This window comes from Odontomachus brunneus, unplaced genomic scaffold (assembly GCF_010583005.1).
Source record: "Odontomachus brunneus isolate Ranch 3 - 2012 unplaced genomic scaffold, Obru_v1 Obru_scaffold_026, whole genome shotgun sequence".
Classification (NCBI taxonomy): Eukaryota; Metazoa; Arthropoda; class Insecta; order Hymenoptera; family Formicidae; genus Odontomachus; species Odontomachus brunneus.
In genome coordinates this window covers 2,061,523-2,086,290 of record NW_022639476.1, presented here as the reverse complement: position 1 = coordinate 2,086,290, position 24,768 = coordinate 2,061,523, and the positions used below count along the sequence as shown (strand labels likewise).

General features: G+C 45.7%; 1 protein-coding gene across 8 annotated transcripts in view; it reads right to left on the bottom strand.

The window, feature by feature from the left end:
• Positions 1-24,768, bottom strand: part of LOC116842626 (zinc finger protein 608) — a 296,735-nt gene that overhangs the window by 210,682 nt on the left and 61,285 nt on the right. The window contains exon 1 of one of the 8 annotated variants that reach the window (XM_032812079.1): positions 13,343-15,237. The exons of the other annotated variants lie outside the window; for them this stretch is intronic. The gene's annotated coding sequence lies outside the window, so the exon portion shown is untranslated. Of the gene's footprint in view, positions 1-13,342; positions 15,238-24,768 lie in introns of those variants that run through there. 8 annotated transcript variants of the gene reach the window in all.

Sequence of the window (24,768 nt, the reverse complement as noted above, 5' to 3'; positions counted from 1 at the left end):
CTCTCTCTCTCTCTCTCTCTCTCTCTCTCTCTCTCTCTCTCTCTCTCTAGCTTTGCTGGCGTGTGCACGCGGCGCGTCGCTGCCGCAGTTGCTGTGAGTCGTACGGTCCGATCATAGCGTGCAGATGCGCAAACGTGAGGATGCTTAAATTCAGGATATCGGCACTCTCACTCATTCGGCGTCGAACAGCTCGAACGAGTGTGTCGGCTCGTGAACGCGGACAGAGTATACGGTCGATATCTGTTTCTCCTCTCTCTTTACCTCTTCGGTATCGTTACCGCTATCGCGAGAGATACGAGATCGAGGGACGCGCTTTTATTACGCGACATGCCGCCGCAAATAATAGCCGGGTGTCACACACACACGCACACACACACACACACACACACACACACACACACACACACACATATACACAGAGTGACAAGATTTTTTCGCGAAATTAAGACGACGCAAGGCGACACGACAATTGCACAATTGCTCTGTTTATGCCGAGAAGCGCGCGATGATACGAGCTGAATGGTCGGAATTAGTGGCGAACTGCGTTTTTCCCGAAATCCTCTCCCTTTCTCTTCCTTTCGCGAATATGCGAAAAATGCAGGGAATGCACTTATCCGCGAACACGTGCGTCGTATGCGCGAACGCGAGTGCACAATGGGCGGCTGTGCCCCGAAAAATACGAACGGGTGACCCGATCCGCAAATACGGTCGGGCCTTCATCCAATGTTCGAATTTTTCGACCAATTATTCCGGCCGGGTCAATTGCGACGGGCTTTTAAGCTTTTTACACGGGGAATCAATTAACCCCTTTGTAACGCATCGATAAGCGCCATAAATGCATGCGGAACGCGCGATAGTAGTAGGTTACCGCGGCTAAAAACTCTCGCTATTAGTCACGAAAGCCCGCTCTAATCTTTACGGGCCGTGTTCTAACTTTTATTTAGTGCCGCGTAAAGTACGCTAATGCGACCGCTTCTGCATTTTAATTTTCTTTATCTGTGTAAAAATCAGTTTCTCCCGGCGAAACGACAATGACGACGACTACGACGAGAAGCGTGACGGAAATGGAACGTTTAACTCTTTCGTGCCTCTCTTCGGGATAAATATGTACCACTTACGAATAAGGTAAACGTCCCAGTGGTCGAACATACATGTCCCAATGATTGACATATTGGTTTTGTATTTTTCTTTGTTGAAATGCTTATCAATATACAAAACAATATAATAAATGAAAAAAAATATTTAGTTACTTTGTGATTTTGTTTCATTTATTGATAAGCATCTTAACAAACACAAGTATATTATTAGTAATTCAATTATCGGTACACGTTCAATCATTAGGACGTTTACCTTATACCTTGGCTTGTCTTAACCCTTTGAAGCGCAAGATCTTCAAAATTCGGATTCTAATAAAATATTCATGTCATATATCTAGAGTGACAACCCAACAGATCATTCCTTTTGAAACTAATTTGAAAGTAACAACTAGCATCAAAACCGCGCGCAAACTGAAGCGAATATTACGAGTAAAACAAAAAAACCGGTAGAGTGCATCACTACGCACAGACTGAGCGATGATTTCGTTGCAAAATCACTGTGCCTGAGGCTATGATTTGGTTTTGAATAGGTGATCTCACGATGAAACCACTCCAAAGAGATAAAGTGGAATGTTAATCCTACATGTGAAAAATTAGTATACTCTTAAATTTGATATTTTCGATAAAATGTAGTTATTTAGATGCAGTTTCTAGATTATCTGTCGTGTCTAGTGCGAGAGCGGTGCGAAATTAAACGAGCGGCACGAGAGGCGAATATTTGTTTATGGAGAGCAGCGCGGCATTAGCGACGCCGAAAAACTCACAGCTCGATCTGCAAACACGATAAACTCCATTTTGTTCAACATCTAGATCTTCGCCGAGCAATTTCGCTCGGGTCAACTGTAACGGGCTTTCACCCTCTCACAAAGGAAAATCAATTAATCTCTTTGTCACGCATGGATACGCGCGACGTATGAACGGAAGAATGGACGGTCGAATGCGCGATAATAGGTTACCGGCCGGCGAAATCGTTCATTTACACTTTTGTAAAAGTCCAGCCGTGTTGGCCGCGTTGAAATATCGGGGTGGCTCAGATTTTCACTCTATGATATTATTATAGAATCTCCGCATCATTCCGCATTAGCCTGCGCACACATATATCCATCCACTTTTGGATTTTCCAAATACGTGCTCTCCGATCGCCTCCGGAAAATATATATCGTAAATTATATCGCGTATCACATATATTGTGTATCATCATATTATAATCTCTCAATTTTCTATCGTTTATATACACACACACACACAACTCTTCTCGTTTCTCTCACGCACACCATACACGCGCACATGTAGCGCTGTGCGATTAGGCTCGCACACAAATGCACGAGCAGACAAGTGAACACATCACAGAGCACATTTCTCGAATATCGCGGGTAACTTTATCAGCCCGATAAACCGAAAATGAGCTGTAAATTTCATAACGCTCGACGGGATCAATTATCGTACCTCGACCGAGATGATGGAAGGAAGAGGGGGAAGCGTTTCCGCGTTTCTGTTTCGCACGTAGCCGTCGTCTACTGCATCGATACGTGAAACGTAGTTGAACTTTGCCGTTCAAGCGACGGTAGCTGTCCAACAGCTCTCTGTCTCTACTTTTTTTGTAACTACACGATCTCCACTTTTTTTTACTACAATTATGAACTTAGAATTATAAAAGCTAGAAATTATAGAAGCTAGAAATTATAGAAGCTAGGGCCGCAGATCTGTTCGCACTGTCTATATGTAGGATTGTCTTTTTCAAAAAGTATTTTGCATCGTGCTCAGCTGAGTTGTGGAATGCACTGCCATAAAGCATAAGAAATGCTAGGACGCGAGATGAGTTTAAGGCTAATTCCTACTCGTTACGCGACAGAGGCAAAACGTAAAACTAATTTGACAAGGTTAAGCATAACTAGTCAGATTTAATTCTAGATTATTTTCAACTTATTTTCCTGCCATATAATTTAGGATCATATCATATAATTACTTTGTTACAGCAAATATATAATTTCTACATTTCAACTTTATTATAACCACTACTTTGATATTAATCTTGGCTCATTTTTGTATACTTTTTTGTGGGGCTGGAGGGCATTTAATCCTAATAAATGCTGATTTCTCTCTCTCTCTCTCTCTCTCTCTCTCTCTCTCGCCAACAGAGCAACGCTATCTCTCGAGATTCGACGTCGCGTACATATTCGTGGGCAGAAAGTTTGTCCGTAATTTTTCGAGTGAGTTTGTGAACTCTCCGTCTCGTCCAATTCGGAACGATGAACTTGTTCGTCTCTAATGAGAGGATGCTCTCATTAGAATAAGACGGAAATTAGAATTCACAAAAACTCATCCAAAATATTCCACCTTTTTGTCCACGAGTGTAAGTCTCTGGCGTCAATTTACTCTTCTCTTTCCGATTATCATCGCGTTTCTAACATCCGACTAACAAATCCGACATTCGTCCGACTTTATTAAGTGAGTCGATGGTACTTACAAGTGTAAAAGACACCAGCTTGGCACGTCTTGACAAGCACTGACTATAGAAAATCCAAGGAGATCCCTCCCAAATAATTCGACGCGCGCGATCATGCCTCACTATTTTCAACACTCCCGATACTTATTTCCGCACGAGACTCACTTCTGATGAAACAGAAGATGCGCAAAATGCGGAGCGACGTCGATCGATGTGTTAATGACAACTGGACGCAAAAATATCGAAAATGGCCGCGCGATCGATTATGCGCGCCTCTACAACGACGCCACCTGTACGCTCAGTAGGTCATCTGTACCGCTTTACACTCGATAGATCGATTGGATGGGTCGGAAAATGTTTGATTAGACATTTCTGGCTGTACATTTCTCGTGACTGTTAATTAATTCAGAAAGCGAGGATTATAGATTAATTAACAATCGTGAGAAGTGCGCTCGTGGCTCATGTGACTCACAGATACGGATGTGGCTGGCCGAAAAAACTTTTAGTAACTATCGATCTATTGACGGGTAAGGCTCAATCCGTGGGACCGAGAGGACGACACTTTGTACGCGATGTAATGTATGCGCACGTGTTATCCGATATAGCCGCTTTGCATACCTGGTCTGTTGTGTGCGTGCATGCGTGTGCGTAAATGTGTGCGAGCGCTGACTGTGGCCGATAATCTCGCTGCTCCCGTCACGCGGGATACTTTACGACGTGTCGTGCGCGCGACACCCGAAGAATTAAGACACATCCGACGCGAGCGAGTCGTTAATCGGCTTTACGAGTCGCGGATAATGCCGCGACTCGATTGCACAACCCCGTCGCCTCTTATCTACGTCGATTAGAGCGCAGGGAAAAAGTTCGCCGGACGATCGGCGAAGCTCGAACGTGCGTCACGAAAGCCAGCCAACTACACCGGTCACGAGGATTCGATCTCCTCGTGCGCGAGCCGGGACTCGCGGGTGCAAAGCACGAAAAAAAAAGTTCGCTGGTTCCACTGATAACCACGTTAGTGAACACGCCAGCAGTTAACGAATCCAGAATCGCATTATATCGACAGTCTATCTACTATGTTACGATGACCAAATTTCGGAGCAAGATTAATTAATAACTGCTACGTTAATTAATTAATGACCACATTAATAAATTTTGGTATTGTAACACGGCAGATTTGCAGATTTGCGGTGAAGACGATTTTCTAACAAAACCTAATGGAAGACACATTTTAAAACATCCAACGAAATATATGCGAGACAATTAATTCTTTTACATTGTTGCATCGAAGGGAGTTCGATGCATTAGTTCGATGCATTTCAGCTGATAATTTCTTTGCTGCACGAGCAAATCCGCTCGGTTATAACGCTCAATTTTCTCCAACAAGTCGTAGAAACTCGCTGAACCGAGCAATCCACATTTCTTCCGCGAACGGCTGATAAAATATCGTCCTCGATTTCGGTTCGAGCAAACTTTGACCTAACGTTGGAAACGTCGCGCGCAGAAGAGGCCAGTCGACGATAATTTGCCTGTCGCGCGACGATTCGAGACGCTAAAATCATCTCGCTTTGTCGGCGCGACAAGTCCTCAAACGAACGTCGGGAAATCGCTCGTCGAGCATGCCAACTGTGCTTTTCGCGGCAATCGATATAGACCATACACACACACACACACACACACACACATGAGCGCGGATATCGAATCGTGGGATATTAGGCGCGCTCGTACGGCTCGTCGTGTGCGCCTCCGGCTGCTCGTACGGATCCCGGCAATATCGCGTATGCATAATACGAGACAATGTAACTCAGTCGGGTACGCCGCACAATTAGTGTGCACGCGGTCGTCGCGGGCCGTAGCGCAAGCCGCAACGACGCGCGTGTGTCGTCGACGCCTATATTTGAATCGCGTTGCCGCGATGTGTGAGTGTGTACATATGCGTGCGGGTGTGTGTATGTGTGTGTGCGTATGCATGCGTACATGCGTGCATGAGGCAAACTATTGCCCGCGGTCGTCGAGTAGTCGTCGTCGCTGTCGCGTCTGTAATTGTGCTTTTCCATCTCCGTATTTCCATCTCCCGCGCAGTCCCGCTGTGGTTAGAGAGAGAGAGAGAGAGAGAGAGAGAGAGAGAGAGAAATGCACACCGAGAAATGCAGAGAGAGAGAGAGAGAGAGAGAGAGAGAGAGAGAGAGAGAGAGAGAGATGAAAAGCGGCGTCGATAGCGAGAGAGAGAGAAACGAAGATAATATCGCAGGGATGAGGACGCGGAGGAGTGAGAGAGGCGGCATATGCACCGGCGATGGGAGTACGAGTGCGACAGCGACGCGCTGTTTTCCGTTAGACAGAGCGAGAAGGAGCGAGACGCGACGAAAGGGCGAAGGGGAGGCGGGAGATCACAGCGAGAGGAAAGAGAAGAGTCGTATCGCGGCGCGACGGCAGCGCGAGAGAGTCGGCGAGCGGCGTACGTGTTTCTAACGAGTGAGACTGCGATAGCGTAAGACATTTCTTGTGGGAGGGAAAGAGACGCGAGAGAAGCGGCCGCTTGATACGCCCGATCCGACAAGGAGAAACTAGCCGTCGGAGCGAGAAAGAAGTGGCGAAAGAGTACCGGCCGCGCCGCCGTGCGATCGACGTGAGTGCGACGAGGAAAGCGCGTTGCCATTCCGCTGTGGTGAAGAGAGTGCGACGCGGATAGATAGATAGATAGGTAGGTAGGTAGGTTGGTAGGTAGGTAGGTAGGTAGGTAGGTGGGTAGAGAAAGAGAAAGAAAGAAAGAGAGAGAAAGAGAGTATGCTCTTCGTCGCACTTGGCGAAGCCAGGGCGTTTCGACCGCGAGTGCGGCGAAGACGGTGCGATATCGTCGCGCCGACGAGAGGTATCAGTCGCTCTCTCGTAACATGTGCGCGATAAGGACGCGCGATTGCATCCTCGACTGCGAGACTGAGGAGCAACGGAGAGAGAGTGATATTCTCGCGGCGGGAGGAACAGAGAAAGCGACATAGATAGGTGCATGGATAGAGAATAGAGAACGACGGTGCTGCACAAGGGTGAGGAATGGAGAGCGATGTTGTCGCGGGGAAAGAAACGAAGAGAGCGACGTTACAGCAAGAAGAGGAGACGAGAGGAGAGGAGCAAACGAACGAGCGATGCGTCGCGGAGAGCGAAACGAGTCGGAGGGAGAACGACGCGGTCGGAGGGACTTCGATGAGAAGGACCGGCGAGTCGAGTCGGAGGGAAGGGAAACGCGATCGTTGGCGCGCAAGAGAAAAAGACGCTACAGCGCGGAGGAAGACGGGGCAGAGAGAGAGAGAGAGAGAGAGAGAGAGAGAGAGAGAGAGAGAATGAAGAGAGAGGAGGAAGGAAGGAGGAGCAGGAGGAGAAACAGGAAATTCGAGAAAGAAGGGCTGAAAAAGCGCGAACGATACGGTGCTTTAGCGCGAGCGGGACCAGACGTGGGTTAAAGGGAAAAAGGATGAAAACAGAGAGAGCGAACGGTATCACTTATTTATCCTATCTGCCTTCTCTCTCCCTATTTCTTTCTTACATGCACATGCACTCACAACCTTCAGGCATATGATAAAATTAATTATTATGGATCTAAATGCGTTAACAGGCGAGCTAATTAACAGGGAAATACAATCCTATCGATGTTACAGAATCGATGGCCGCGTACGGCTGCGTTATAACGCAGTGGGAGGGAGAGAAAGAGAGAAAATTTTGTGTGTGCGCGCGCGCGCGCGCGCATGTATACACATCCGTGTCAATGTGAGGGAGTAAACGAAAGAGTGAGTGAGAGGACGCAGGAAGGAGCGAGGGGGGGAGGAGAGAGAGAAAGCGCAATGGAGAAAGGGAGAAACGAGATTTCCTCGCTCACTCGCGCTCACGCACGGTCGATCGCTCCTGCCGGCGGCCATTTTGCGCTCGCCCGTAGACCCGGCGTTCCCTGACGACCCGGGGAAAATATTGGCCGTCGAGTCCGCGCGACCGCGCGCTCCTCCTGCGCCCTCCGCGCGACCAGGACGCGGCGGACTTGACCGCGCGACCAGCCCGTTCCCGCAGGACGCGGACAGGCACGTCGCGGCGCGTGTCCACCGCGTTGTATCGGCCGTGCGGAACGTCCGCGTGTCCCGCAGCGCGGGACAATTCGTTCCACGCCAGATTCCCTTCCGTGGTTCTCTCTCGCGTCCGCGGTACAGCCGGCCACGAAAGTACGAGAACGCCGGGCTGCGTTTGAGGACGCGGCGGTGACGGCGGCTCCGGAGCGAACTCTGGCTGGCTGGTTTCCCTTCGATTTTACGCGTGTCAATTTCCAAACACGTAACACGCGCAATAATACAGCACATTACGCGGTATATAATGAGCCCTCGACTCTCAATCATCTAAAAACGAACCGTACGTTCACTTTGGGAACGACAAAAATGCACTTTTCCGACGAGGTATGAATGTTTAAGTCGCGCAAATATGTATATCTATTTTGCCATAAGGAATTCAAAGATTTGAATAACCCATATGTTATCGGGGATGGATGTCACGCTCTTGTCACTACGAGTGAATACGTGTTTAATTTTGGGAGCTGCCGGAGAGCGGCGAGATTCGTTTTCGAGTAATATCGTTGTATACGCGTGGGTTCTCTGGTCGCATCGATCGTAGCGACTAGAGCGTGTGTGTGTGTCTGTGCGCGCGTGCGTGTGTGTGTTAGTATGAGCTATAAAAATAAAATATACAGAGGATAAAGAATAATAATAAAAAAGTGTAAAAAGATATCCGTCACAGAGTGTGCGATCCGATACCCGGGTGACCATTAATCTGCGCCTACGCCACACGTAGCGTAGGACTCTTTGTCCTTTTTGGAGTCTCCTATTTCCCCCTTCTCTCTCCCTCTCTCCCTCGCGGAAATGTTAAAGCGCTCAACGCGAACGTTGCAAAAATACACATCGAGAGAAAAAAGAAAATGAAAGAAAAATCCCAGAATAAAACATCTCACTCCATTGTGCATGAACAGGGAATAGCAGACGTGAGCGAGCGTTTCCGTCACGAAAATACCTGAAAACGTATCGGACGCGTGTATTCACAATGTATTCGCGTCGTGTCTGTGCCATCTCCATTCCCAGATAATAACAGTAATATAAAAATAAGAGTAATAATTCCCCCTTGCACTTCTCCTCTCTCCCTCTCTCCTCTCTCTTTTCCCCTCCTCTTCTCTCGCCTCCCCCCGCGGGATACATAAACTGCTTCACCGCACTGTTCCCATTCTCGTTCGACGTTAACGTATTATAACATGCGAAGCCGCTCGCTATCGCCGGATTAATATTAATGTCCGATCTCCCTGCGGCAGCTTGTGTGCGCGCGCGCGCGCGCGGGATAATACGCGGTCTCTCTCTCTCTCTTTCTCTCTAGTTGATAAAAACGTATCGTCGTACTGGTGTCGTATCGTGTCGTGCGCAGCGTGCCAAACATTTACGAGTGCAACGAGTACGCACGTTTGTTCGTTCGTCCGTCCGTCTGTCTGGAAATCGCGACTGTACCGTTATGAGTTACGAGTGCCATTCTGCCGGCATGAATACACGATGTCTTTTGGACGCGCTCCAGGAAGCTTTTCAAATTGAATTAGAGAGAAAGCGTTCGGCACTCGCGCACCCCGCCGCCTCGCGAAGTCTGTGACCACCGACGCCGGCGACGCGATCCTCTCCTCCCCGGCTGACGTTTCGGCCGAAGCCGTAGGGTTGTGTTGGGGTCGAGTTTTCCTCCCGGGGAGAGATACAAGGATTTATCGCGCCGCAAACAAAGGAACGGCGCGGCACAGTGGGGATCGAGTCCCGTTTGATTGCACTTCTTCCCTTACTTAATTCGGCCGATAATTAAGGAAGGAACGTAGACCGCGTGGGGCGGGTTTAATCTTGGAGCCTGCTAATAGCGCACGCTTCTCGAATTTTCGATGATCCCCTTGCTCCTCCACGTCGAATTTTCCAATCTTCGCGGGAAACAAAACGTTTGCTTGGACGAACCAATTTTGTGGTAAAGTATGAGAATAACCCCGAAATTTCAAGTTATCAGAATTCAGTTTAAGTTATCAAGATAACTTGAGCGGAGTTCTCATGATTTCAATTGGAGTTTCTGAATATCTCATACCTCACCAGAAATTGGTTCATCCAAGCAAACTTCTCCTTACGCAGTTCTTTCATTTTCTTTTTTAGAGTCACGTTTTGTCACGTCCGTGACATTTGAGCTGCCGAGGAGATATATTACTCGAGTGCGCGGAAATGCGTCCGAATAATTTACTCCTCGTCCTTTTCCTCAGACACACGCACCAGCAGAGACGTATAATTACAAATAATCGTGGGAGAAGAACGTTAGCATATTCTGGGGTTAAATATACTCTCCGTTTCAAAATGCAATCACGGGGTGCGTAAATACCCGGGGTTACGGTTGGAAGGACGACTGAGGGAGACAGAGAAAGAGGAGGATCCTCGAGAGCAGGACGACACTTGGTAATCTCGACGGAGATCAAAATATATAACGGTGCCGACCTCACTTGTAGATTTGTCCGAGTCAGGGGATCGCTAAGTATAGATCGCAGCTCTCTCCCTTTATATTGGCTCGCATTTCCATTTCAAGAGCAACGAGCGGACGACGCCCGCGATTTTTTCGCGTTTAATTCCGCGGCGCGGCGTATTCATTCGAGCGAGCCGAATATCGAGTATTAGCCGTTCCCCCGGACCGGTTTTCTATCTGCTTTCTTCCGTCGCGACATTGATTGGCTCTCGCGGCCATTACGTAAGACGAGCGAAGTGCAAGCGCAGTCACGCGCACTTTTCCACACGCTTTCCGCGACGGAGATCTCGCACGAGGCGACACGCTCGGCGTGTCCAATTCGGCCGTGAAAATCAGTAATTTAACCGCGATAGGAATGGCATTTGCCGACATATTTTTCCACCATTTCCACTCGTCGGAGTCCGATATATTTTTCCAGGACACATTCGAGGAGCGTATTTTCAGTGGGAGCTACTCATAAATTCTACTATTTATCGAATAAAGTTGCTCTTATACATATTTCACAATTTAGATTTTAAATATTGATTTGAAATTAATTTCATGACATCACTTTGCCACACAGTATATTGCTATTCCAAGCATGAAACAGCGGCTTTCTGGCCCGCGATCGACCAAAAACAATATAGTGAATACTATTTCTTTTTCTACAGGGAGAAAATGTTGAAATAAAGAGTCAAACGTGCATAACATTCTTAAGCAAATTTATAAAGATATATGGCCCAAAATCACAAAAATTTGCTGTAATTTTTGCTACAACATTTTCCCCGTGTATGCCGCGTTTCCTGATATGTGACATTTATAACGGTAAGCTTTTCATTTTGGTAATATCATTTTTTACCAAGTTATGCAAAATGCAATCATGTATGCAAAATTGCGATATTTAGCATTAGATTTCTCGCGAACGGTGCGGACAAATCGCGTGAAGCTTTAAGTTACGAATGTGTCTTGCTGCGACAAATGTCACGTGAAATTTTCGCATAATTTTAGGCATTTCAATTAAAGTGAACAAACTTATTAAGAATCGAACTGGCAAGGCCGAAGAAATAGACAAAAAGTTTACTCTTTGCTAAAGCCTCGACGACAATTTTCCCTCAGCCGTGAAATCCCGTCCTCGTATGCAAGTGAACGATTGTCGATGGGGCTTCCACAGGCGGCGCTAATAGAAACTGCAATAATAATTCACCGCCGTCGAAAGCAGGGGGAAGACACCCTCTTTTATCGGCCAAGGGGTTATCGCCGACTGCGCGTGCGTTTCGTGACCGGGCGCTTCAAGTCGCGCGTTTAATCAATCATCGATTAGAATAACGCTTGTATCGAACGCGTTAATTAAGACGGAGCGCGGCTCCCGGTAATTGTTTCCTCGCACTATCGACTAGCGTGTTACGAGAAAAGACTTCCCCGGAACGAGTGAGCGAGCGGCTTATCGCGAGATTCCTTTTCATCCACAAAGAAAAACCGCGCGATAAGTCGCTCGCGCGATAAATTACTTGGTAAGCTCGTGAAATGTTCGCGGCCTAATCAAGCGTCATTTCCGAGACTCGGCTCCGTTGTTTGCGTGTAAAATACGGCCGGAGGATACAGTATCTTCCGCCTGAGTACGGTATCCAAGTGCATTATTGTGCGTCGCGAAACATCCACGCATTGATCACGCATTATCTCGTATTACCCATGGGAATAAAATCATCACTCAACGAGCCGCAATTATACTTCGTTAGAGTCTCTCTTAGACGTTCGTTAATTTTAAACATCTACTTACAGCCGGCAATCACGATCACGAGAGGGGAGTGGAAACTCACGAGCGCGCGCACAAGAAAGAGAGAGAGAAAGAGAGAGTTAGCTAATCAAATCGGCGTAATAGCCGGCGCTTCGACGTTAAAAAGCTACCGTAAACGCGATCGATCGCGGGCGAGCGTATTCGCGCGAGATCGCGTTACCCCGACAAGCTGTATTACCTGATTAATGCGAGAGCGGTCGCGTGATCTCGTCAGTCCCGAAAAGAAAAGAACAAAGAAAAAACAGGAGAGAAGGAGGGCGCCCGCCTCGGAAAAATGTAATAAGCGAGCGTCGATATAACGGCGTGTGTATGCGAGGCGAATGAAATTTTTACAGGTGGAAGCGCGAGAGATGCGGTCGACGCGGCGTGAGACGCCGCCTTCGTGAGGAATAAATAGAGGCGGCGAAGAAAGAAAGAGGGAGAAAAAAGGAGATGAACAAGAAGAAGTACACAACGAACAGAAAGAGTGTGTGAGGAAGAAAAAGAGAGACAGACGGAGACGGAGAGAGAGGAGCGAGAGGAGAGGTGAGAGAGAGAGAGAGAGAGGGGGGAGGGGGGAGGGTACGCGCGTCGGGCAAATTGCATCGCCCCGCTGTATAACGCTGTGTTCCGTGCTACGCTTCTCTTCGTGCGCGGCGTTTGTGTGGTGCCGGTGGCCAACGTCGGTATTAAACCCCTTTTCCTTCGTCCAATGTGCATCGTGACCGAAGTGACCCTTACTCTTGCGATACGACCCGCATGAAAAAAAGCCGCGGCTGCGATTTTCTCTCCCTCACACACCTTTCGCGCCACCGCGTGGTCGCGTATATTTTCTGTTTTGAGGCGTAGCGATACGATCCCTCCCGATCTATCCCGTTTTTATGTCCACATTGAGAGGAAATAATGGTTGGTCTAACGAAAATTATAGTTATTTTGTAGCCCCAATCATACACATTTTCTGACTGTTCCAGCACGAAAATGCAGCGAAAGCACGCATGTGAGGTAATTATCACTAACGTCGCAATAAAATTTGATGGAAAAAAGTGGTTGAATTCCGTGCAATAACAAAACTGAAGAAAGATGAAAAGAACGTTGGCAGACGCGAACAAGATCGGTCTCGCGGCATCAGACATGAATTTCATTATCAGACATGAAAATCAGCATTTGCGAGATTTACACTAGTTTCTAAGACCGGTATTCATGGCTGTGAATTATTTAAGATCTATGACTGAGAATATAATTGATTATAGATTCGTGAATGCATGACCGTTATTCAGCTCTTCGGATCGATGTTTCTTGTGGGAAATAATATAATAGAGCACCAAGTACAAGCCACAGGTTGACTAATCGGACATTCATGAAGCTATAATTACTTGTCAAATGATGACAGACCATGAATGCCAGTCTAAATTTCGATTCGAGTATGTCTTTGTTCGCGGCGAGCTCGTCAGAGATCCGTTAAAAACGGAAACCTCTCGTATAATGAACGATTTCACCCACCTCGAAATATATGATGTATCGCTGTCTGCGTCTCGGCGTCCCGCATCATTCGTCCTGGTCTCTCGAAACCAGTATCCTGACTACTCCTCCGTCGTGGCACTGACACTCGCGAAAATACGACTTGATTGAAGACACACGTGTCAAATAACACGACGCCGACGAAAGCGGGATTGAACAGTTTGAGAGCCGACGAAATATCTTAACCTTACCTTACAGCGCGAGTAGCTTTTCGAGCGACTTTTACAGTCTTTGAACTAGAACTTTGTTCGTATTTTCCAAAGAGTGAAAAGTATAAGCAAAAATAAAAGAGTACGCTGAAAAGTATAAGACTCTGGCGTGCCACTACAGTGGCTTCCCGGATTGTAAGGGTTGATCGCCCGTGGGAAATGATAAACGGCACACCGACACACGTGGTATGCGTGTCGCTTGGAATGTAACGGAAACTTCCGGAAGAGCGTGCGACGCGCGAGGAGCGTCCGACCTCCTTGAAGACTCGGATTGTTTTGATTGTAGTGATCACTCGACTATCAGTCACGAGCGACGATCGTTGACGGCTGATGGGGGGAGGGGGTAAGTTTACACTTCTCGTGCATTGTTTCGGTATTGTCGCGCGACGCGTGCTTTCCAGTTACCGGGTGTCACATTATTACACTTCATGCGAGATATCTCATCGGCTCGTGAAATGTTTCATCGAACTTTCGGCGACGTCGCGTTAATTGACACGTGTTTCTTCTCGATCAAGTCGCATCTACACAAATCTCAGTGACACCAGTACCAGCATCCGAAGTATGTCTTGACGGTACAATCGATGCAAGATACTACATCGGGAAACCAAAACGCAGGACGCAAGCAGCAACGTATTTCCAGATAAATTTTGTATATACATTTTTAATGTATATATATTTCCACAATTTCAATGACAAAAGTGAGAGGAATAAGAAATAAAGAGCTCATAAAAACATACACATGTATATCAAATGTGTTGCCTCATTTATCCATTAATTATATTTGTCCGTTAATCTTTATTAGATCATTTAATATTTAGTTATCATGCATATTCCATTTGCAGTTAAATAAATTGCACAATTAATCTTTTCAATAATTTAGAATGAATGAATTGCATAATTCCCTAAAATAAATATATCTATATATTTTTTTAACAAATATATCTAGATTTATTTTCTCTTTATTGCCATTTTCTTAGAAGAATTTTGAAAACTAAAATACAAAATATATCTAACGTGTATTCGTTAATGAGTTAAAGAAATATAACAGTTTACATAAATCGAAGGAAACTTAATATTTTAATACAGAACTTTTCCGGGCGTGCCATTTAGGGGATTAATAGATTGTTTATCAAGATGAAAAGTTTAAATGCAGATAAAATGCGAGATAATTGAATATTAAATAACTCTGAAGTGTAAGTCCTTTTCTAAGAACAATTCAACACGGAGAAAATGGATACACCGAGTGCCCATTTATTGCATCAGAGTAGGACAATAGCGTGTGTCGAGTTCTCCAAGTTCGATAGAATTTACAGGGTTGATTAATTCATTAATTAAAATTTGATTCTGCAAGAGTAGATTTCTCGACTCGGCCATACGCCGCGGAGAAATGAGCCGAATGCAAATTCGAGAGATATCTCGACGTCTTCGAATGACTCTTTTCTTTTTATGGATGTAGCAGATCCGAGCAGTAATGTGTCGAGATAGAGAGATCGAGAAGGAGGGGTAGAGTGAGAAAGAGAAGTGACACGCGTAAGAAAGTTTACGACCACTGTCGCGTCACCGCCCCGCCTGATATCGCGCGGTAAAATTTGCATTTTCGTCTCGGGCGAGTCGGAGCGCGCCGTTTCGAAAGAGGATGTCTCGCAAGAGACGCTCATTCGCTCATTACGCGGACTAACGAGGAGCGTCGGTCAACCGTCCGCTGCGAGGACGGCGCTCAAACGCGCAAAATGCATTAATAATTTCACAATTTTTCGCCAATCGAAAACGAGGGAGATCGATGCCCGCGAGGAGACATCAGAGCTCGCTCGTCCTTTGCGTTAAGCATCGCGCAAATTACAAGACAACTGTGTTTGCGACGCAGCTCTCGCGAGGACACAACGTGCGCGACTCCTGAGACTTCCCGCCTGTTACGGGCGCGTTAAACGCTCGCACGTGCAGCGTATAAGAAATTCGCAATTTGCATTGGTATATATCACGTCGCGGCACAAATTACGACTGCGTGTGCATGCGTGCGTGAGTGCATGTCTGTGTCTGTGCGTGCGCCAGTCGTTTCGTAACAACGTCAGTATTTACCGATGGCCACCGCTTCGTCCAATTATACACGGTGTCATACGCGTCACATCGTAATTATTGGCGCTGGGTTGCGCGCGACGGCGGACGTTCGACTGTACTGCGTGTATGTATGTACGATTACTGTATCGAGATCGAATGTCGGTACTGTGACACCGGCACGAGCGCCGGTGTATAAAGTGCCGGTGATATCCTCGTTACGTCCCAGAGAAAATAATGCTAATGCTCGAACGCGGACTTCTCCCTATTAGCTACATGTTCGCGGTATTGATACCATTCACCCTCATATTATTGATGTGTTAGAGTATCGAGTATTCTTAATATTAATGCTCGATATAACTGTATAACCTGTATTTTAATAGAAGTATATTTTTCGTTACTATTATATATGTCATCCCTCCACTATTTAGAGAGTCTCTCCTTCACGTTCGTGTTTTAACGTCTACTCTTGCAGTTTGCAATCAAGATTACGAGGAGAATCATCAAATCGGAAGCACGATGAAAATAATTTAATAGTCATATAAAATATTCATCCCTTACATTTTCAATATGAGAGACATCATCAATAATCGAGTATCTTAATATTTATATATTCAATATCTGTATAACTTGTATTTTAATGGAAGTATATTTTTCGTAATCATCAAATCATCCTTCCATTAATTAGAGTCTCTCCTTTACGGTCGTGTTTATTTTTAATGTCTACTCGTAGCCTGCAATTACGATCACGAGAGGAGAATATCGAATGAAGAGATAACGTTGAAAATAATGTAATAATTGTGAAATATGCTCACACATTAAACATAAATATATACAACTGATATTTGCATAAATATACTCACATTAAATGTATCAAGTGTCAACGTATAAAATGTTAATAACGTGAATATCATTTTTAGGAGACTGCAGCAATTTCTATCTCGCGCTAAAGCGAGTTTTTCTCCCTTCTTTTCATAAAATATCGAAATTCGTTGTAACGCGCAGGAAGCGACGAGCGAGCGCCCTGGACGCCTTGTTAAACCCGAGTAACCTTAGACGCGACTCCACGAGAGCCTGAAATTCGAGGCGCCCATAACGCAGGGTTACATAAAGTGCACTTTGTGCGGCGCAGCCGATGCGAGATATCGCGCGAGATCCGCGCGCAAAAACTGGGCGCGCGCGGATGCAACCGCGCAATTACGCTCACGAACGCGAGAGCGGATAACCCGGGTACTTTTTCGACGTAATTGAATTCGGGATAATTGATCGCGCGCATCCTCCAGGCACGGAAGCACGCTCGTAATTATTAAACTTCGGTACTGCTATCGGGCCAGCGCATGATTATTACCGTCGCATAATTTGCCGACAATTAGCGCCGCGAGCCAAGTCTGCGCATGCGATAAAACTCGCGGCGCGAACGAAGTGAGAAGGAAGTGAGAAGAAGGAAGAATAAGCGAGTACACATCGCGAGCCTTGGAAAAGCTCGCCTTGGCAGGGAACTTATCGGCCTCTCGTTTCGCAATAAAGAACGACCTTTTACGGCAGATTTCGCGATAAGCTTATCGCATCATATCGAGCAAATTATACGTACGAATGCGTTCCCTACACAATTTCGCATGTCGCGATAGTTTACAAATTGCGACAAACGGCCGTCGCGAAAATAGCCATGTGCGACGTTTCGAGCAACTTCGAGCTTATTAAAGCTTACGTAACCGAAACGTTCTTACGCAACTGATGATGACTCCGCGCTTTGAAAGATGCTAGAGGCACGTGGATGAAAAGTGTGACCAGCTGTTTTATACATATATATCATTTTATCGGCAACACCGGTGACTCTGCGATCAACCGCAAAGGAGCGGATAAAAGCGGTTGAATTGACGATTAATTTCCTCCGTGGGATTTCGATTTCACCGTTATTAACCAAATACGCCATTCCGACTCGCTTAAAAGGACGCCCATCATTGTCCCGCTCGGAAGTGCCTTCGGACACGCACACGCGAACTCAAAGAGGCAAAACGCGATAGCTCACGCATCCATCTTAGAGCTGTCGTAACCACTTACATACTCCAGAACGTTCGTCGCGTTGTTCGACAATAGATAGACAAAGAGAGAAAGGGGGGGGGGAGAGAGAGAGACTGGAGGGGTTTTGTTGCCCGTAACGAATGATACCCAATTACGCGAAAAAAGGCAGGAAAAGAACGTGATTTCATCACGGTCACGAGCACAATGCAATCGCTCCATCACCGCTAAACGTGTCAGCGCTGGCGTAAAGATCAGCACGATATATATACATACATACATACATATATATCTTTATATATATATATATATACATGCATATACACATATACATATACGGGGTGTCCGGCGAAAAGTCAAAAAACACGACTATGATATCTATCGAGTGTGCGACGCGCGATGTTTTTTTCCTCTCGCCCCAGGGATTCCATTCGTCCGGGCGACGGCCGACGTGTGACCCGCGATTTTTCAATTTCGTATGCCGGTAACCCGGTATGCTGCTGATAAGAGCGATGTCGGCGCGGGCGAGTGAGCGAGAGAATAACTGATTCGCGAGACCAAGTTAGACGGGACTACATTGTATCTCGATATTTCGAGAAGTTAACGGTGGGCTCTCTCATCCCTCCCTCCGTCCCTGCACGCCCTCTTGGCGATGAATTTAAGTGTAAACTAATGTAATATGTATCCCAGAAGAAGAGACAAAAGAAGAGAGATGGAAAGAGGGACCGCGCGAATAAACTATCCATTTTGTGTCCTCGATATAATAAACATCGCTCGGATGATATGCGAGCGGGTCGCCGCGGACGCGACTTTTTATAGTCCCGCCATACGTTTTATAGTCGACACAATCCTCATCATAACGCCCTGGTCGGTATTCAAAACGCCGACAGCAATATCGATCCCCTGTAGCTCCGTTTTATCCGCCCGTGTCGAATAAATTTCAATCTATCTCTCTTTCTCCCTCTCCTTCTCTCTCTCTCTCTCTCTCTCTCTCTCTCTCTCTCTCTCTCTCTCTCTCTCTCTCTCTCACTCGCTCTGTATATACGTAACATAAAGTCGCGGAATAATGGCACTACAGCCGAGCGCGAGATAGACCATGAAGAGACCTTTCGAGCACACAGCTCGTTACTTTTAATATCTGCTTACAGACTTATTTAAGTGCGTATCCTCTTACGCGCGTGCACCAACGGCGAAATAACACGCCTGTTTTCCGCAAAAGTCCAGCGCACTTTATTAGTCTATGCGGAGAAAAACACAGAGGGAGAGAGAGAGAGAGAGAGAGAGGAGGGGAGAAGAAAAATTGCTAATATCTCGCAAACAGATCGCGTAGACACGTAATTTCACATTCAGTAATTACTCGCGATAGGCTCGATAACGTAATTAACGTTCAAACTACCGGCGGTAATTGCGCGCCTCTTCCCTCGAGTCGCGCGTAGATAAATAACTGAGGGGATAAATAAATGAGTGAAATGATCAGTGAAAATTTTACTCTCATGTGACGCGCGAATCCGCAGAAATCCGGCGTAAAGCCGACCGCGAAGCAGACTGTGAAGGAAGTCTTTCGAGCGCGGCTCGTTACTAACGTCGGCGTCGGCGACGGCGTCAGTATCAATAATTTTTCCGCGTTAACGCTCCAACCGGAAATACTGTTAGAGCTGACGACGCGAGTAATGCCGCAGCGGCGAAATCGTTTCGCGGAACGTCAACGTCGCACCGAGACGCTTTGTGGCGCTTTAACGCCTCGTTAACGACACCTTCCGCCGCCGTCGTCATCGTCGTCGTCGTCGGCGAGAAGGAAAAAAGACGGTGATGACAAGAGAGTATATCGACGACAACGAGCAGCGACTAATTATTCGTCGCGAGCCGTTTCGGTTCACTCGGTGTCGTTATGTGACGCCGACAATGGCCGATTGTATCGCGGCGCGTACGTACGCACTTGTCACTTCCGGGCCGTCCGCGTTTAGCGTTAATCAACTTAATTAATCGGAATCGCATCGCTCTCGGCGCGCTTTTACACCTGCATTAATGCCGGCCGCGCTAATGGCAGCGATAATATCGCCTCCCGTCAAAGAGAAAATCTTTTCGTGCTTTATCAAAGAGTCCTTTTGCCCGTCGCGCCGATAAGCGCGAGCAGATATTTATCGGCGATTTTTAGCTTAATTACTTGTAGGACTGCGCGCACGCAGTGACTCCTCGTGTAAGGTAGCCGAGAAACCGAGCCAAGGCTTGTGGCCTTTGCTCGACCATGGCCAGCCATTACTGGCGAATTATCGGACACGTGTGCAACGCGTTCCGTAATATTTAGAAAAGACCATTTCGCAGCGATCCGTGTTCAACAATGGATTCAGTGAGTCGGATCTTAATAAGGTTTTATAATCCTCTTGTAAAAATCAGATGCGATAACTTACTACTGCAAAAAAGGAATGTCATAAAAGAATATGATAAAAGACCGATTTCTCAGTAGTAGTTTAATCTTGGATTTAAGTTTCAATTCTGTTGGAACGCATTCTCACAGAACAGGATTTAAACTTGAATCAAAGTTTAAACTACTATCGACGAGAGAGAGAGAGAGAGAGAGAGAGAGAGAGAGAGAGAGGGAGAGAGAGAGAAATCGACTCTCAATCGTAGGCTCGTCTCCTTATTCGAGGATCGCGAAATTCACCAACGACACGGGGAACGATCGTTCCCTCATCAGAAGCGTCACTTTTCCGGTGCAGTTTGTTGGACGTTCCCGTGACTTATCTACGCGATGTCACAGGCGAGTCACGAATCGCGGACGAGGACTGAGGGGCTCGGCTACAACGTTACGCAGAGGTGTCAAGTCGGCGGCGCGCTACACGCGTTACGCTCGCGGTCGTCAGTCGCCGCCAAAGGACTGCACCTTGCCTTTGAAAAAGGCCTCTGAGAGCCGCGAACGTCTATATCCTGGCGAAAAATCGAAGGCGAAACGAACGCCATTCTTGTCGGCGTCCTGTCTCGCGCCTGCTGCTGTCATGATGCACGTTCACGTCCACCACACACACACGTGGCGTACACGCGATACGTCAATCTATTATTACAAATTAGTCCTACAGTCGTCGCGCTACTTTTCGAACACGAGTCGACGCATGGGATCTTTAGAGACCCCGATACCAAAAATTATTTTATATCTTTTATGTTGAGAACTTAAATATTTTCTTTGTTTAATTCGGTTTTTGGGTTCATGTAAAATATAGAAAAGACTATTTTGGATATAATATTCTCTAAATATTCCCATATGACGACTGTAGGATTAAAGAGCTAAATTGCGTCCTCTCTGGTATTAAAATTTCCAAAATTTTGGGAAAGAGTTGATTAGTTTGGCTCAATTTCATTGTGGAGACAATGTAAACACGGAAAATAGACAGTGTCGGGAATTTGCCGTATAAAGTATGAAATTTTGCGCGTGCTTTATTCGCAAAATTTCATGCGGGAATTCCGGAAATTTCATAATTCCTCATAAATAATACGCGCGTGATTTTAAGTCCACGTCAATGTTATTGTATTGTTATTAATATTACGTAATATTATAATTATGTAACCAAAATATCAAGCGCTACGTGGAAAATTCTACATAGCCCACGCCACGTCTCTCTCCCATCCTAGCCTCCCTCCTTCTCTCCCAATTTCTCTCTTTATAGAGATTTATTGTAAACCTCTTCCAATTATTTCGTTTTCTTTTTTTTTGTTATTGTTTTCTCTTACGCTTACTCTTTTCAATATTTTTTGCGTTAATAATTGTATTACGCGTATTGCACACGCGAAAGATTTGATTAAATCTATCATACGTACAATGCGAAGTTATAAATACGCATTATCCAGGAAAGCTGTCAATAACTTAAGAAGATCCGATTAATCGCGATACAATACTTCATACTTGATGCATGAAGAGGTGTAATATACGTGAGTACATATTTATCTTCTCGTATCGTATCGAACGTTGTTTGTCACAGCATCGATAAGCGGCCGAAGGCTCCTATTGCCGGTGTTCGGTCAGATTATTCGGAAAAGTTCGGGAGGAAGCCGCTTCCTGCTCGCGAAACAACGCCGAATGAATGACGCTTACATTTCGTCGGGCGAAACGATGACTTTAATTACCCAAATTGGTATACGGCCAGGGAGAGACGTCACTATAAATATGCAGCGTGCGGTTACGAAATTATAAATATGCGAAATTTACGAAAAGCCACGGAGACATAAATATTAATGTTAACAAGTCAGAATGTCGCGCGTACGCGACGAATTTAAAAATTTACGAATCGTAAATGCCCGGAATATAAATACATACACATACATACGTACATGCATATGCACGTATGCTCTTTTATTCTTGTAATTTCGATATTTTCGACGCGGAATTTTCCCGCGATAAGCGCTTTAGTACGAATAAATAAGTTAAATAAATAAAAAAAATTGGTGGGACACACGCGGAGTGTATGCCGCGGAAAAAAAAGCACTTATTTATATCTGATGAACATACAAATATGCGATTATACAAACGCGCGAATTCTTTTCCACGCGCGCGCCAAAAAAAAAAAAACAAGATAGGATGTCCGGATTAATTCCGAGGTAATGCCACTCGTACGCGCGCGCGCACGGGTGCGTGATGCACGAGCGAGTTATATGGGCGCGTATCAGCCGCGAAGGTATGCGTGCACGCATAACTCACGCCTATCTCTCTGGCCTTCCGAGTATGCCCGTGCGGCACTATCGCGAGCAATTGCGAGTCGAGGAGGGCAAAGTGCTATTTTAGATTCCGCGGAAAATAAGGACGCCGGTGATCGATCTCCTCTTCTCTCCGCCCCTCTCCCACCCCCTTTTTTGCGGACATTCACGAATTTCGAATTATTCATACGGTTATTCGGCGCGTTTGCGATCGATTAAAAATAATCCCGATTAAATTGGTTACACATACTCTCTGAAGTACAATCAGTGTACTCTCTTCACTGAAATGCTATAGTCATAACTGGCGGTCATAGTATTGCAATCAGTAAAATCTCACTAAAGGGATCGGTAGTAATAGTAGCGGCTGCTGCCTTTATCGATGCAATTTACAAACACAAACAGTGCCAACACACGTAAATCGTATGAAAGTCGTTAATTCCATCACACTGGTGAAGAAAAAAGTTTTATTCAACTAAAATTGTATTTTTGACCTGAGAATATTTTTTTTTGTAATAAAATGGTAATAGTAACACGCACATAAGGTTGATCACAATCAAGAATATTTTTACTGATTTACTTTAAGGAAGTCAGCGAAAAATCGGATGTAACGCACACATCGAAAAGTATCCGAAATAAAAATAGCTCTCACTTCTCTGCAAAAAAGCGGATTCAATACCGAAAACATTAAATCCAATGTGCCTCGCTTTATCGTCGCCGTTTTTTTATTTCGAGCGCCGTCGTTAAAAATCGTCGAAATAAACAATGTCGTGCGTGCGCGTGTGGTGTAACGTGTACTTTAAACGCTGTTATTTTGTCGCGAATATATTACGAATGCGTTATACTGGTGCCTTTTGAATAAATTTACATAAGAGGCGCGAGATCGAGCGAGAAAGAAAGAAAGAGAGAGAAAGAAAGGAAAGAAAAAGAGAAAGAGGGAACAAACGAACGCAATCATAGTCGACGTTAAAAAAGATCGAGTGAAATCAGAGCGAGGGGAATTATTGGTGCGAAGGAGGCTCTCGATTTATTAGGCACCGGCTCAATCGCTTTTTCATCGCGCGCCATTCTTGATGCCGGAGCGACGTAAGGGCCATCGCGAATGGATCGAATCGAGCACTTAAAGGGATTGCCGCGGGTATATCGCGCGCTCGAGAGAGAAAGAAAGAAAGAAAAAGAGGGAGAGAGTCGGAGGATGGGACAGAGTGGGCGAGAGAGAAAGAGAGAGTCACTTAGTTTAATGAAAAAATGAAACCGAGCTAAAAGCGAATTTATACGGTTTGCCCGCGATGATCATCCCGGCTGAATTGAGCAAAGTGAATGCGCCGGATTAACACGGTTTCGCTCAACTGGAATTTGCACGGTGCACTTTTAACGATCGTATCGTATAATCATCCAGAGTGAATGAAGATAGCGGACGCGCTTATTCGAAGGAAAAATCGACCTCGACACATAGCCGGGGAATGGGAGCGCTCGGAATTAAGCATGACGAAAAGCAAGAGTAACGCTCGTAACAATTCGGACGTTTTCTTGCCTTTTTCTTTGGCGCATAGGCTGACCTGGCAGTCTGAGTGGTTCAATGATGATTGAACATCAGTCGGTGAATAAACAGTTTGCGCGATATTTATGATAATATTATGGTTCAAATGAGTAACTAGAAATAATTCACAGCTTACGCGATTATATAAAAAAAAAAGAGCAAAAGGTTCATGTCTTCTGATATCGAAATTTTGTGTCTAAGTGTTCATTTACAAGTTAGCAATCGTGTAAAACTTTCTTAAAAGAGCAAACGTGAGAAGTGAAAAGTTTCATGTGAACTCGACGACTTTTGCGGTCATGTCACTTTTCGGACAATGTAAACGTGAAGATTTTCATTTTTCACGATTTGACGCCAGGAGAAAAGATACATGATCGATACTCAAGTCATCCTAGTCGGTTTGCTCACTTTTAATATAAGATTGTGACAGAACACCCGAAGTGACAGAACGTGATATTTGCGAAATTTGGAAGAAAGAATTTGTCTTCAATTAAAAGGACATATTGTTTGGAAAAGTAGTTTTTGTACATTTAGAATCGATCGTGCGTATCAACAGTATCCTTCAATTCTGACGACTCGAAGCGTTATGACTTGATTCGATGAGAACCGTACGAGCCGATTTGCAAGCGACTGTACAAAACGCTCGAAAAATCGCATATTCATTCGAACGACGAACTTTGTCTTTCATTCGCGGTAGAGAGAGTTTCTCTCTTTCGCGCTTCGGGGAAAACACTCCTCCTCCTCCTCCTGCTGCACGCGGAAGGATCGTCAAGCGCGAAGTGTAAATTCGGCTTAACGTTCTCGACGACCCGCTCTCGAGAGGAGCTTCGCTCCAGCGCGGGGAAGCGCGTCGATGCGAAACAGAGGGAAACTTTTATTAAATCGGTCCTCGCGGAGCAGCGGGCCCGATA